Source organism: Staurois parvus, unplaced genomic scaffold (assembly GCF_062004578.1).
Source record: "Staurois parvus isolate SC_StPar_1 unplaced genomic scaffold, SC_StPar_1.0 ptg000230l, whole genome shotgun sequence".
Classification (NCBI taxonomy): Eukaryota; Metazoa; Chordata; class Amphibia; order Anura; family Ranidae; genus Staurois; species Staurois parvus.
The window spans coordinates 5,710,904-5,725,706 of NW_028318026.1; the positions used below are offsets into that span (position 1 = coordinate 5,710,904).

General features: G+C 44.4%; 1 protein-coding gene across 2 annotated transcripts in view; it reads right to left on the reverse strand.

The window, feature by feature from the left end:
• The window catches only part of WWP1 (WW domain containing E3 ubiquitin protein ligase 1), a 238,101-nt gene extending 225,687 nt beyond the window's left edge, over positions 1–12,414 (reverse strand). The window contains exons 1-2 of one of the 2 annotated variants that reach the window (XM_089679708.1): positions 12,263–12,407; positions 7,922–7,980 (exon numbers count right to left, since the gene is read on the reverse strand). The gene's annotated coding sequence lies outside the window, so the exon portion shown is untranslated. Of the gene's footprint in view, positions 1–7,921; positions 7,981–12,262 lie in introns of both variants that reach the window. The other variant, XM_089679707.1, reaches the window with a different exon arrangement.
• Positions 12,415–14,803: the final 2,389 nt, after the last annotated feature.

The window sequence follows — 14,803 nt, forward strand, 5'->3', positions numbered from 1 at the left end:
CAGTATAAAAATACAGCTTTATCGTGTGATATGTAAATGCAGATTAACTGAAAGACGACTTCCACATTTGGACCTTATTTCTCACCCCCTTTGTGCAATGTGAGCAAGACCTTAACAGATGTTCAATAACCTGAATACATCACAAAGTTCAAACTGCACAAGAGTTTAATATGAAAGTAGAATCCCAGCCAGAGCTTTTTTTTCTATGGTGTCATGGTGATTGTGGTCACTGGTACAGAAATACAGAATATGAGGAACTTCAGAACTTGCAGTTTTAACTGAAGAGTAGTATGAATAGCTATCTAAGGGGGCACCTGTTTCAGTGACGACTCTCAAAGTTTGTATTTTCTCTCAATATGGGGAGGTTTCCACTCACTTCCCACTGTGTGTCTGGAACAGAAAGTGAAGGGAAAAAGAAAAAAACGTGACACGTGATTACATTTTCTCACTGTTCAAATATAAAAAATAAGGTCCTCAGAAAGGAAACCTCTACTTATATATCTCAGTAGGTGGGTAATCCAAAAAAAAAAAAAAAAACTTTTTTGGTTGTTGTGTAGCATGTGGAAGAGTAAGAACTTCCATCAAGTTTATATAGCTGTAAGTGACTCCAGGTGGGAGACTTCCCCTCCAGTTTTATCCTTGCAGCACAGCAGCAAGAAATTAAGGCTGGTCATAGAAGAGTCCTTTTTCATTCAACCAGTGGGTGGAAAAAAAAATTAAAACTGACCCAATTCTCCCCTCCAAACATTCAAGGTTGATAAGGGAACCCTCTCCCGTGTGTCTTTATATTCTGACAGCAGAATCAGAATAAACCGATCAGCACTGCAGTCTATAAGCCTACAGCACTGATCGAGCAGAAATTTTCCGATAGGGCAACTGAACAGAAGTCAGTTAGATGATGGACTTCTGTTCAATCACAATGGTCATACTTTAATCAAAATTCAGCTGGTCCCTGTTGAATTGGCAGAATTTCAATCCATGTATGGCCAGCTTAAAGTGGAACTTCACCCTCTCAATCAACATTGACTTTTTTTAATCCTTATGTTACTAGCCTTAGTAAATAGATAAGAAAGTTACTTCTTGGTTTCCATGCCTAGCCAAATTATGTCATACATCCCAGAGTCTTCAGGAGAGGAGGAGTTCTCAGGTGAGCACACCCTCCTGCCTGCATGCATGAGCTAAGGGCAGATGGATTCCCGTACGTAAATGTTACATGAATCATCTGCCCTTACCCAAGATGGCCATGCCAGAAACGCTAGAGGGTGTTTTTCAAAGTAATTTCTCAGCAAAATAAGGATGGAGACATGCAGGGACAGGGAAGTTACTTTGAAAAAGAAATGAAATAGCAGTTGTGGTTTGTGGTGCTCAGATACAGTGTAGTTCTGCTTTAAGGGAACAGGGATCACTGGGACAGAGGCAGAAAAAGAAATAAACCACTCACAGAGGTTCTAACATTTCCTCACTCAAATAACAGTTTGTGTTGCTGCCTCTGTTCTCCAGGGAGAGAATTCCTATCCATTCCTTGTCAAAAGGAAAGAAGAAATCTTTTAGAATGGACACAGAAAGCTATAAAAGTTCTTGAAGACATTCTAGCTTATTCCAACTCTATCCAAAATAAAATGGATTGCTCAGCTTTAAAAAGGATAAAAATTTTATTTTTCAGACATTCAATTTTGTAATAATTAGTGGGGTCAAATCAATGATTGTTGTCCAACCATAGTGGTAAGAAAACTCAAAGAGCATCATGGAAAATTTTTCTCAAATTAATGAAATGCTAACTGTGATTTTCATTCAGGAAAACTCATAAGTGTTTTAATGCCCATGTTCTAGGCACCAAAGAAACTGGTTTAATATGACCTGGATTCCATTCAAGAGGCAGGTCTGGACGAAATTTTAATGGCATTCGAATGAAATCAGTTGACAAGATCAAATGCTTTGATGAAAGACTGTTCTAAATTTTCACATGAATGTTTGAACAAACTTCTACTGATGTATGGCTAGCTTAACATATGCTAGACCCCCCATCCTACTCTAGAGCTGGCTGCATTTGTACAGCAACACCTCATATCATTGAACGAGACCATACTCCCAACACTGGAGACACTAGGAATATAGTCCCATTCAAATCCATTTATTTTAACTTTAAACATTTCCCACCATGGGAAGTGAATTCCAGAGAAGTAGGCTGTGGAAGACATGGTTCACAAAAGGCAGTGTCGTGGAACAGCCTTACAGAGAAACAACAATTGATTGGAAAAATGTCCACAGAAAATTATGAACTTCTGATATCTTTGCTCACACTAAAAGGTGATGGGTGCATTAGTTTTCCTTTGCGGCTTTTCTTTTATTTTCACCTGGTGAGCTTGCCAGTAAGTCTGTTAATTTTCAACTTCCTTTAACAGACCAGGCTGTGCAGCAAAAGTAGCAGTTAGAGAGTTGAGAAAACATCATATAACACGGACCATGGTGCTTACAATGATCAGCTTTTATTCATTTATGGAAAATCTTTAACCCAAAATGAAAAAGAAAAAAACTGTCGCTGTAACTGCTTATAGGGTTATTTCACATTTACCAAAAAAAAAAAAAAACTGCCTATGCAGATAAGGGGCATCTGTAGATTTAAAAAAAAAAAAAAAAAAAAAAAAACTGTGCAGCTTTGATCAAAGTTGAATAATGCCCTTGCTGTAGGCCATTTACAATATTCCTGAAGCCCGACTTCAACACTCCCAGGACATTGCTAAGAGAGGCCTAGTCATTACTGCTCACCTCCATCATCACAGGAGTGAAATTTTAAAAGCTGAGCAAGCCAACAGAGTTTGCCTTTACAGGCTTTAAAAAAAAAAAAAAAAAAAGCCAAACACCTATAATAGTGTTTTTTTTAGCCCACTGTGTATAGAGCCTTAAAAGTGTTAGCTGGAATTCAGCTTCAATTTGTTAGTCAAGTCCATCTAAATTTGCTTGTGCATCCAACACCACCCTCTCTCCAAGATAACAATGCTGCTGTCCAAGGGTTGATCCGTTGTTCCTCCACTGAATGGAAATTCCCTAAGGCCTCTATCAGATGGGGCAGACCCGCCAGCAGATCCATTTGCTCAGCGGGGGATCTCTCTGCTGATCCCCACTGAGCAAGTGGATGACAGGTATGTCCCCTTTGCTGCTGCAGGGTGGACGCAGACACAGCCTGCTTTTCCTACGTTGCGGTCAGATGGAAACGGACTGCCTGCCCGTTTCCACCAAATTGTCATCCAATCTGATCCACTGGACGGATGGGGAACAGATCCCAATCTGCCTGTTTTTGCTGTACAGGATCGGATCAGATCCCGGCAGGTGTTAGTGGACGCTTGTCCGCTAACAGCCACTGGTCTTTAGAGGTCTATGGATGGTCCGATCAGGTTCGCCTGAAAAACCGCCATGCAGACTTGATCGGACAGTCAGTGTGAAAGGAAGTTTAGGACAGAAAGTATGTTACTGGCTGAAAATTCTAAAAAAAAAAAAAAAAAAAAACCCAAAACACAAAAATGCAGCCACCACATTTAAGGGTTAGTACTCTAAAATATGTTAAACTTTTATTTTTGGGTTTAGATACACTTTAAAGGTAACACTGGGATAAAAGGGTAAATAACCATAATGGGTACAGACACAGCAAACAAAAAATCTAAAGGAGGTTCAGCTGTGTTCTGTCGTGTCTTTGTTGACAAGGAGCCAAGAAGTGAGAGGAAATTTTCCTATCAGGGACCCAGACAGCAATTTAACCGGACAAAATCATTCTTTACTCAAAAACTGACTAATGCTCAGTCTGGAAAAAACACCTTAATATCAATACTTGAGTGTCAATGCAGGAAGCACAGTAAGAGCACAGCTAAATGCTTTAAAGGACAAATTAACCTTTAGCAAAGTTATCCTTTAATAATCCCCCATCCCGGGTGCTGCTCGTCTGAGAGCATGGTTACTTCCCTCCTGGATCCATGCAATCTTTCAACTATTGTTGGCAGTAGAGTGGCTAAGTGGTTAGCCCTTCCACCTAGCAGCACTAGGGTCGTTGGTTTGAATCCCAACCATGCACTACCTGCCTGGAGTTTGCATGTTCTCACTGTGCATGCATGGGTTTCCTCCAAGTACTCCGGTTTCCTCCTAGTACTCCAACGAGATGTTGGTAGGTTATTTGGCTCCTGTCTAAAATGACCCTAGTATGTGAGCTCGGAACCTTAGATTTCAAGCTCCTAGAGGGCAGGGACTGATGTGAATGTACAATATATATGTAAAGCGCTGTGTAAATTAATGGCGCTATATAAGTACCTGTAATAAAATAAATATAATTACAGAGGGCCAGCTCCTTTTCATACTTTCCATAAAGGCTGCGGCCTCTTTGATTCAAAGGGTCAACCACACTCTAAGAGACCACTGAAGGCTGTCATAAATACAAGCTACCCCAGGAAAGGAAAACCATTGCAATGTGGCTTTACTCAGCAGGTAGAGCATTTCCGATCCTTTGGTGATGTCATGTCTGTTATATCTCCTGCACTGTGCAGCTACTCAGAGATCTTGGGCAGCACAGTGGCTAAATGGTTAGCACTTCCGCCTGGCAGTACTAGGGTCACCGATTCGAATCCCAACCACGGCACCACCTGCCTGGAGTTTGCATGTTCTCCCTGTGCCTGCGTGGGTTTCCTCCGGGTACTCCGGTTTCCTCCCACACTCCAAAGACTTGCTGGTAGGTTAATTGGATCCTGTCTAAATTGGCCCTAATATGTGTATGTATGTATGTAAGAATGTAAGTTAGGGACCTTAGATTGTCACCCCTTGAGGGTTAGGGACTGATGTGAATGTGCAATATATATGTGTAAAGCGCTGCGTAAATTGACGGCGATATATAAGTACCTGAAATAAATAAAATAAATCTTGCACATCACCATCATCTCTCAGCAGATCCACCACCACGTTGGTACCGGGTTTATCAGAGCTGGCCGGAATTAGCACTAAATTCATCAGAGTTTCTCTTTATAGAATATCTGTAGTCATGCCTCTAATAATTTGAAGATTTTTTTTTTCTTCTAAATAAAAGGCATCTAAGTAAATGATTTTCTAAAACGTTTACATTTAGGACAGGAAGTTTGAAAGAGACAGACAGCGGAAGCTTTGCGTAGCTGAGGATATCAGAGTAAATTATACAAGACGCAGACAAGCTACAAACATCAACAAGCTGTAAGACCTGGCAGACATTTACTCAACACTTAAGCTGAAATAGCAACTAATGCAATCTACAGCTTCTTAAAATACCACGGCACATCACAGAGCACTGCATCCAAAGAAAAAAAAAAAAAAAGAAGCAGCAACCCGGGGTAAATATAGTGACATGGCTTAACATGAACAGGCAATCAATATGCCATTAGGGTCCAGATGACATGGCCACTTGAGTTCACCTGAATGGACAGGACATATTAAATAGACAGTTCCCTACCATGCTAATCAGAGACCTGAGCTGGAAATCCAGACACAGGTGACATGTACTACACAGCTTGACAATCTGCAATGCAATGCCTTTCAGACACTTCATTATTATTAGCTGCAGATAATCTGCAGTATAAACTGTTATGCTTCACATCACCAGAACAGCCAGTGAGACAATCAGACCAAAAAGAAAAAGAAGGGCAGGAGCACGGAGGAAGACTAGAAAAATCCATCTCTGACAAGAGGAAACCTGGGAAGTGGTTTACAAAAGCAACAAAAAGGTAACAGCGCAGAATATGCGCAGAAAGAAGTAAAGATGAGCAAATGGCAGTAGTTGATGGCAACCACTTAGAAATAACCCCTCACTGAACTGACTGCTGAAAATATCTGACTTCTTGTTATGGATCATGTATACAAAAACAGCTGTATTCAGTAGAGAGGGCAAGAAGCTAAGTGCAAAGTTCACTAATCGATCACAACCAATCAGAATCTGCACAGAACAAATTCTGAATGGAATGCTATGCGTTACTGTACCATGTACTTGCCATTTTGGTTTCTGCTGAGTTAATAAAATGTCTAAAAGAGAGCAGACCACCACTCTGATAAAGCTAAGGGCCTCCTACGTAAAGCTGAACTCTGGGGATAAAATTTTTTTTGGCCATTTGATAGGTAAAAATAAAATTGCCTCTAATCATGGGTGTCATCTGTGTGCAAGGTGTTGAAATAGGTAAAAATATTAGCTTCATTCTTCCTAGACACTACTGAGGGGAAAACTACAGTTCAAGCTCTCATACAGTAAATGAGTCGCTGGCTCTCCACTGTGTCCATTCACATAGTATCTTGTGTTTTGTGAATGGATGAGGGAAGATACTGACATTCAGTTGACCTCATCAATTCACAGAATGCCTTTTGTGCCATAAAAATACAAGATTTTTGTGAATGGAGGAGGGTAGAGAGCAAGTTGCATCCTTCAGTGCGCTAGAACCAGAACTGTAAGTCTCATCTCCAGATATTCAGCACTTACGATAGTGTCTGAGATAAATAAAACTAGTTTTACCTAACACAGCACCATCCACACACAGCACACCCATCACCAGAGGAAATTTATCTTTATATAGCAAATGTCCAAAATGTGTCTTCCCAGAGCTCAGCTTTAAAACACAGAAAAAATTATCAGGGAATTATAAACAAACTTTATTCTTCTCAGATAACAATTTTCTGCGCAGACACAGAGTATCTAATCGGTCTTTGGACGCACACATTCTAATTTTTTCTAAAACCACAACTCCAGGAAAAGTAACAGTTTTCCCTTGCAGTGGGGTGTGCCCACACTGCAAAGATTTAATACTTGTTCAGGCTAAGGCAAGTAAAAGCAGTTTTACTTTACTGATCCCCCCTTCCCCTGGCAAATGACACTCTCCTGCGCTCCAACAGTGGTCTGCCCCTTGCCCAACCCATGTCCCAAGCAGGGCTATGATCCCTGACTGATCTTGAGGACATCAGGGGCATATGATTAGAGTGCAGGGTTGAAGAGGCTGCACTGACCGATCTAGCAGCGCAAAGGATCCTGGGGGAGCGGAGGGTCAGCTAAGTAGAGCAGCTTTATCCAGTCCCTCTAGATAAACTAATAGTTAACCCAGGTATTGCAGATGCAGCCCCAGTGAAAGAAAGGAGTTTTATTTTACTGGGTAAATGTTAACCGGTCACACTCCAGTTGGAAAGAGCTGACGCAACTTCCATCTCAGACACTTTTTATTAAATTCCCCAAAAGTCTGAATTGTACCACTAAAATCATTAGATGTATTTATATGGGTTTAGACATTTCTATAAATGCATGCATGTCACTGCCAGTGTGAATGAGGTCTCAGGCTGAAATCATTGGTTTAAACTAAAAGTATGTTCCCAATGTGTGTATAAGAGGTCCATTTTTAAAGGGATCCTACAAAATAAAGTGGAGAGGGAAGGCAAAGTAATGAATCCAAAAAAATATTGAAAATTGTTATGAACAGGACACATTTCATGTATAGAAACTGCAGCAACAGAAAAAATGAAGAGAACCATAACATACAAAACAAAAATGCTTTAATAAATGTAACAATTGGACTTCAATTTTAAAGGCCAAGTGCACTAATAGTTTTTGTTCTTACCCTTTGTGGGCCTCAGTCCTTTCCCACAACAGTTCTGGTACCAGTGTAAATGGACCTGTCCCTGCTCCACTGAGCTTGTCACTGTGCAGCTCGTCTGATGTTAGGCAGCCTCTTCTCCTTAAGCAGTCAAACCCCTTTGTCTGTGGTGTACTGCAGTTCTATTAGAACAGAGCATGCATGGGGCCCAACCAGGAGGATTGAGGTTCTACAGAACCAGGCAGACCACACAGTGAAATTCTTGGCAGAGTGGGAACCATGTTATTACAGAACTGCCAAGGAGGGGATTGGGGGGTTACTAAGTGTAATGGCTTTAGAAGTGCACTTACCCTTTAGGTATCATATGGCAGGTGCAGAGTAATACAATTCTCTATGGATCAAGTTTCCCCTAAAACACCAAAAAAAAAAAAAAAAAAAAAAAAAAAAAAAAAAAAAACAGAGTCATTAGGTCACCAAACACCATAACAGGTTTGCAGCAACACAGTCAAATAAGGACTTTAGAGATCTGCTCACCTGCTATGTCTGACAATATCATTAATGTATGTACAGCCAAAACTTTGTTTTGTTTTAGAACTAGTTAGGCTGGCCATACATGGATAAAAATTTGGTCAGTTCAGAAGGGACCAGACAAATTTTGATCCATGTGTGCTCAATGCAGTTGCAGCTGCACTGCAGTTCAACTACTATTTTTGGATAAAAGCCGCTCAATTAGTGGCTGCAGTGCTGTTCTGTGTATTCTGACAGCAGGAGGGTGTCACCCTGCATTCAGATTACAGTAGTGCAGAGGGGAGGGTGTGTGAATGAAGAATCAGTTTCATTGTTTTGCTCAACATGCTGACTGTAGGAAATAAGCTGAAGAGTGTATGGCCAGCTTAAAGCGGATTTCCACCCAAAAGTGGATGCTCTGCTTGCTTATCTCCTTCCCCTGGCACTTTTTTTTGGTTGGGGGGGGGGGCTTACGGCTCAGTTTGCAGTGGCGAAGTGAGCCGGAAATCCCCCCCCCCCCCCCCGCAATCTTCTCAGGTCCCAGAAAACTGCCAGACCAAATCGGGATGCGCGGCGTGACTTGCACATGTGCAGTGGGCACTTGGCTGTGAAGCTGCAAGCCGTTACAGCCTGGTTCCCACAGTTGAGATGCCGGAGAGGGGAGAGAAGGGATGGTGCAGGTGAGCATGTGTTTATTAAAGGTCAGCAGCTACAGTTGACTTTTAATAAACACAAAAATGACTGGACCTCCGCTTTAAAGATTTCCCCTCATTTTTTCACCTGGAGACAACAAGCAAGAGGAAGTCTTTACAAAGTGAGGGAAAATCCCCTCTAAGACATCATTCAGGAGGACAGATAGGAAGCTGCGTTCAGAGGCAGCTAAATGCTGTATCTTGATACAGCAGCACTCTGTGTCCAGAGTCATTTTTTTTCTATCTGCAAACAAATTGGTTGCAGCTAATTGACCATTCTAGATGTGACAAACTACATGGTCAAAGTCCCTAAACGTATGAAACAGCTCAGAAGAACAAGTATGAAGTATGAGGCAGCTGCACTTTAATGATCAGATCAGATCCTTTTAAGCCTAATGAACCCAAAGCAACCAAGACCACCTTTGGGTGAAGCATATTCATGGGAAAGGGGCTGCAGTTTGCTAAAGTCCAGGCTCAATAAAGCTTGATGAGATCTGATGTCATCAAGCAGTGTAACTGCCTCCCCTTATCTCCTAGAGTGTAAGCTCTAACGCGCAGGGTCCTTGGTTTCCTCTTGTACCAAATTGTATTGTAACTGTAAATGTCTACCTTCACTTTGTAAAGCGCTGCACAAACTCTTGGCACTATATAAATTTTTTATAATACTTGGAGTATGATCATGGTCTCTAGTCGTACCCGAGGTTCCATAAGCAGGGGCACTGTTTATGGGCTTGGATCAATAACACATCCAGTTTTCTTGAACCTCTTGGATGAGCAGTTAGTTGTGAACACCAGTGGAGCAGGCCAGTGATTTCTATAGGATACAAATCTGGCCACAGACATTCGCATGCACTGTCTGCATTCTCTCCAGGGGGTCGCATAAGTGTATGGGGCCCTTAGAAAGCTGTCACCAGAACAGTCTTCCCCACTGGAAAATCAGCCCTCATCTTCCCTTCTGGTGTAAACAGTAATATTTTGAATTTCTGTTTCAGGGACAATGGTCACTGAGAAATATGGAGAAGGTAAATCTATCCAGTACGGACAAAGCAATAAAAACATCCCCAACTCCACCCAAAACTCAAAGAAATAAGATGTGCCTTGACATACACACTAGCAGTGAACTGAAGTCATGCAGCCACAGACATCCAGTGCAACCTTTTCATCCACTGAAGAGAAAATGCTGCTTTCAGTTATCAGAATTTCAGTTTTCACTTTCAGAAATGTTAAGAAATTGTTCTTTTAACAGTTCAGTCCACCAAAAACTTGAAGTTGAACTAAACCCATCAATTTATCGGTTTCCTAAAGCAGTCACATTCAAGGCATGCCATGAATGACAACTGTCACAGTTGCTTTGTCTCTTACCTGAACTGCCAAACCATCAAATGGCTGATGTCCTAACTAATCATGTGTAGCACCATCGCAACTGCAGATCAAAAAGAAGTGACATTAGCAGCTTCCTTGGAAGGATAAGAGGGTTTAGTTCCACTTTAAATATCAGTAACTGCAGATGCTGGACAGTTAAGAGTGGACATTTACTTCTAGACTCACTGGGGAGATCTCTATATGGAGTTCCTAAATCTGCACACATTCTGATAGTGAGGGGCTCCCAGCATCCCTTTTATTGTAGAGATGATGGAACCAGCAAAGGTGGACAGGAACATCCAGAACTCCCAGAGGAACATGAAAGAAGCTGGGAAGAATGGTAGAGAGATCTCACTACTAGAGTATCCAAGACATATGGGGCCAAAGGCTGAACACAAAGATCTGAATCTCACCAGAATATCAGTTGCAGGAATGGCCCTTTAAAACAGTAAAACCAGTTACACATAGAAACACAGTAAAATAGGTTGCTGTACAGATGAGGCCCAATGTGAACATAACAGGATGCAACGTGAAGATACACAGGACAGAACGTGTGTTGAGCCTCAGGTGGGACATCGGTGCAGAACAGAAAAAAAGTGGATTACACAAAGCAAACCAAAAGACAACCAGAAGACCGTGAGCAGAGCCAGCAGCACAGGGAAGCTGCCAGCAGTTACACAGCCATGGAAGAGGGTTTCCCATAAAGAGAGTGTCGTCTGGACACTGATACGGGGGCAACGGAAAAGGCTGGCGCAAAAAGACAACCAGTGCTCTGGTCCAGTCCCTAAAGAGCCACCAGCCTAGAAATCAGACAGCCCCAAGGAGCCATCAGCCTGAGAATTCTACAGCCCCAAATGCTACCAGTCTGAGAGTCAAGCAACCCATAATGGAAACTAGTCTGAGAGTCGGACATCTTTTGAAGGCCTCTCTCCTGTAAGCTGGGCAGCCTATAAAGACAATTAATGCACTTGTGGCAAGCCATAAAGTCTGCAAGTCAAGTGGCACCACTGGGCTCTCCAGCCTGAGAGTTGGACAGCACCTAAAAGCCACCAGATTGAAAGTGGTATAACCCATAAAGACCAAAAGCTTATGAGTCGGGCGGCCCCTGAGGCCCTTCCAGCCTGCGGGTCGGGCGGCCCCTGAGGCCCTTCCAGCCTGCGGGTCGGGCGGCCCCTGAGGCCCTTCCAGCCTGCGGGTCGGGCGGCCCCTGAGGCCCTTCCAGCCTGCGGGTCGGGCGGCCCCTGAGGCCCTTCCAGCCTGCGGGTCGGGCGGCCCCTGAGGCCCTTCCAGCCTGCATGTCGGGCGGCCCCTGAGGCCCTTCCAGCCTGCGGGTCGGGCGGCCCCTGAGGCCCTTCCAGCCTGCGGGTCGGGCGGCCCCTGAGGCCCTTCCAGCCTGCGGGTCGGGCGGCCCCTGAGGCCCTTCCAGCCTGCGGGTCGGGCGGCCCCTGAGGCCCTTCCAGCCTGCGGGTCGGGCGGCCCCTGAGGCCCTTCCAGCCTGCGGGTCGGGCGGCCCCTGAGGCCCTTCCAGCCTGCGGGTCGGGCGGCCCCTGAGGCCCTTCCAGCCTGCGGGTCGGGCGGCCCCTGAGGCCCTTCCAGCCTGCGGGTCGGGCGGCCCCTGAGGCCCTTCCAGCCTGCGGGTCGGGCGGCCCCTGAGGCCCTTCCAGCCTGCGGGTCGGGCGGCCCCTGAGGCCCTCCAGCCTGGGACAAACGGCCCCTGAGGTCCTTGCTGACCCTTAAGTTGGTCAGCCCTTGAGGCCCCCAGTTTGAGGGTCAGTCAGCTGATAAAGGCACCATTCTGCCAGCTGGACAAGCCAGATGCAAGCAGCAGACCATACAGACAGCCGGGCTGAGAGTCGGGCAGAGATGTAGTGGGCTCCTCTAGTGTCAGTACACCGCACACAGACTGAAGTACATGGAGCAGCAGAGAACGCAGGAGGGCCCCGGGGTGTGAGGGCAGGACTGGTGCCAGCTGTGGTCTCTGTATATCCGGGCAGTGTGCTCAGTACAGACAATACACATCACAGCCAGGCACACACAAGACAGCTATGGCAGGGTGGGGGAATACACAGGGGGACATACTGCTGCACTCACCCGGGGACCCCACACACCGTCTGTACACACCATACCTACCAAGGTGGACGTCCCGTCCTCGGCCTCCCCTGCCCGGACCGCCCGGTTCCTCTCCCCAGTCGCCGTCCGATTCACACTCTGCCTGCGCCCTGCACCTCTGCGGCCATCACACGGCTCCGCCCCGAGGCCCCGCCTCTCGCGCCTCATTCACTAGCCGGCCCGCGTGACGTCACCGCCCCACATCCCGGCTGAGGCGCCTGAATGCTGTGCAGGGCTCTGGGTCGTGACGTCACTCTATGCTAGTGCTGTCTGTGTGTAGGGGTGAACTGATGCCGGGCTCTGTACATGAATGTGTCTATAGAGTGATGATTACGCCTAGGAATGCCATCATTACACAGGCTGCACGTATCTATGCTGGAAGTGAGCTCTGGCTACACTCACTCCGGCCTCTTGAGTTTAACTAAAGCATAAAAAGTTAAAAAAAAGTTATAAACAAACTTTGGGCCTTGTAAACAGTGAGTGTTGGGCCCCTATACCTCAGACCCCGGTGTTGTCCTGTGGGTGGGAGGCACAGGTGCCCTGTCCACACTCCTTGAATTGCCTATGGCCTCGTTTACATACACACTAAGGCCCTTAGTCTGTGAATGGGCTGTGTGGTCATGAGTCCAGAGATGCTCACCCGCCACACACCTGTGTCCATGCAGACATTGCATTCTCATACCCTTACATGAGCTGCCTGCACACAGCACCTGCAGGCTCCAGCCACTTAAACAGGCCCATTCACCAAACTATGCCCCCCCCCCCCACAGCTGCATGTGAATGAGGCCTATATGAGATGAAAGATGCAGCGGCAGGACACTCTAAGGAGCAATTCTAAAGTTTAGGGCCATCCATGGCCAGGAACGATGGCTGTAACACGGACCTGCATTCCAGACATGCCTGAGCACATATTTATTTATTACAGGTACTTATATAGCTCTGTCAATTTATGCAGCGCTTTACATACATATACAGTTAGGTCCATATATATTTGGACACAGGCACAATTTTCATACTTTTGGCTCTGTATGACAACAGAATAAATTAAAAGGAAACCATCCAAATTAATCTGAAGTGCAGACTTTCAGCTTTAATTCAAGGGGTTGAACATAAATATCAAGTACAAATTTTAGGAAGTGCAACCATTTTTATACACAGTCCCTCCAATTTCAGGGGCTCAAATGTAATTGGACAAATGAATATAATAATAAATAAAATGTTCATTTTTAATATTTTGTTGAGAATCCTTTACTGGCAATGACTGCCTGAAGTCTGGAACCCATGGACATTACCAAAGACTGGGTTTCCTCCATTCTGATGCTTTGCCAGGCTCTAACCGCATCTGTCTTTAAATGTTCTTTGTTTGTGGGACTTTCTGCCTTTAGTTTTGCCTTCAGCAAGTTAAATACATGCTCAATTAGGTTGAGATCAGGTGACTGACTTGACCATTGCAGAATATTCCACTTCTTTTCCTGGGTTGCTTTTTCATTGTGTTTTGGATCATTGTCCATTGTACTGTGAAGCACCGTCCAGTCAACTTTGCTGCATTTGGCTGAATCTGGGCTGACAGCATATCTCTAAACACTGCAGAATTCATCCGACTGTTTCTGTCACATCATCAATAAACACCAATGCCCCAGTGCCACTGGAAGCCATGCATGTCCATGCCATCACACTGCCTCCACCATGTTTTACAGATGACGCTGTGTGCTTTGGATCATGAGCTGCTCCAAGTCTTCTCCACACTTTTTTCTTCCCATCTATGGTACAGATTAATCTTAGTTTCATCCTTCCAAAGAATTATTTTCCAGAACTGGCCTGGCTTTATTAGATGTTTTTTGGCAAAGTCTAATCTGGCTTTTCTATTCTTCAGATTTATAAATTTTTTGCACCTTGTAGTGAACCCTCTGTATTTGCTCTTATGAAGTCTTCTCTTGATTGTAGACTTTGACAATGATACGCCCACCTCCTGGAGAGTGTCCTTCACTTGTCTGGATGTTGTGAATGGGTTTTTCTTTACCATAGAGAGGATCCTGCCATCATCTACCACTGTTGTCTTTCGTGGACGTCCATGCCTTTTTATGTTGCTGAGCTCACCAGTGCATTCTTCTTTCCTCAGAATGTACCAGACTGTTGATTTGGCCACTCTTAATATTGCTGCTGTCTCTCTGATGGATTTGTTTTGTTTTTGAAGCCTTGCAATGGCCTGTTTCACTTGCATGGACAGCTCCTTTGAACATATGATGTAGGTTCACAGCAATGGATTCCAAATGCAAATACCACACTTAGAATCAACTCCAGACCTTTAACCTGCTTAATTGATGAAGAATTAACAAAGGCGTAGCCCACACCTGGCCATGAAACAGCTTTTGTTTCAATTGTCCAATTACTTTTGGTCCCTTGAAAAAGGGGGGATGGCTACTCTTAAGAGCTGTAATTCCTAAACCCTTCATCCAATTTGGATGTACGTACCCTCAAATTAAACCTGAGAATGTGCACTTTCAGCCCATATCCATTATATAACTATAGCTTGAATATGTTTTGGTAAATACCTGAAGAAAA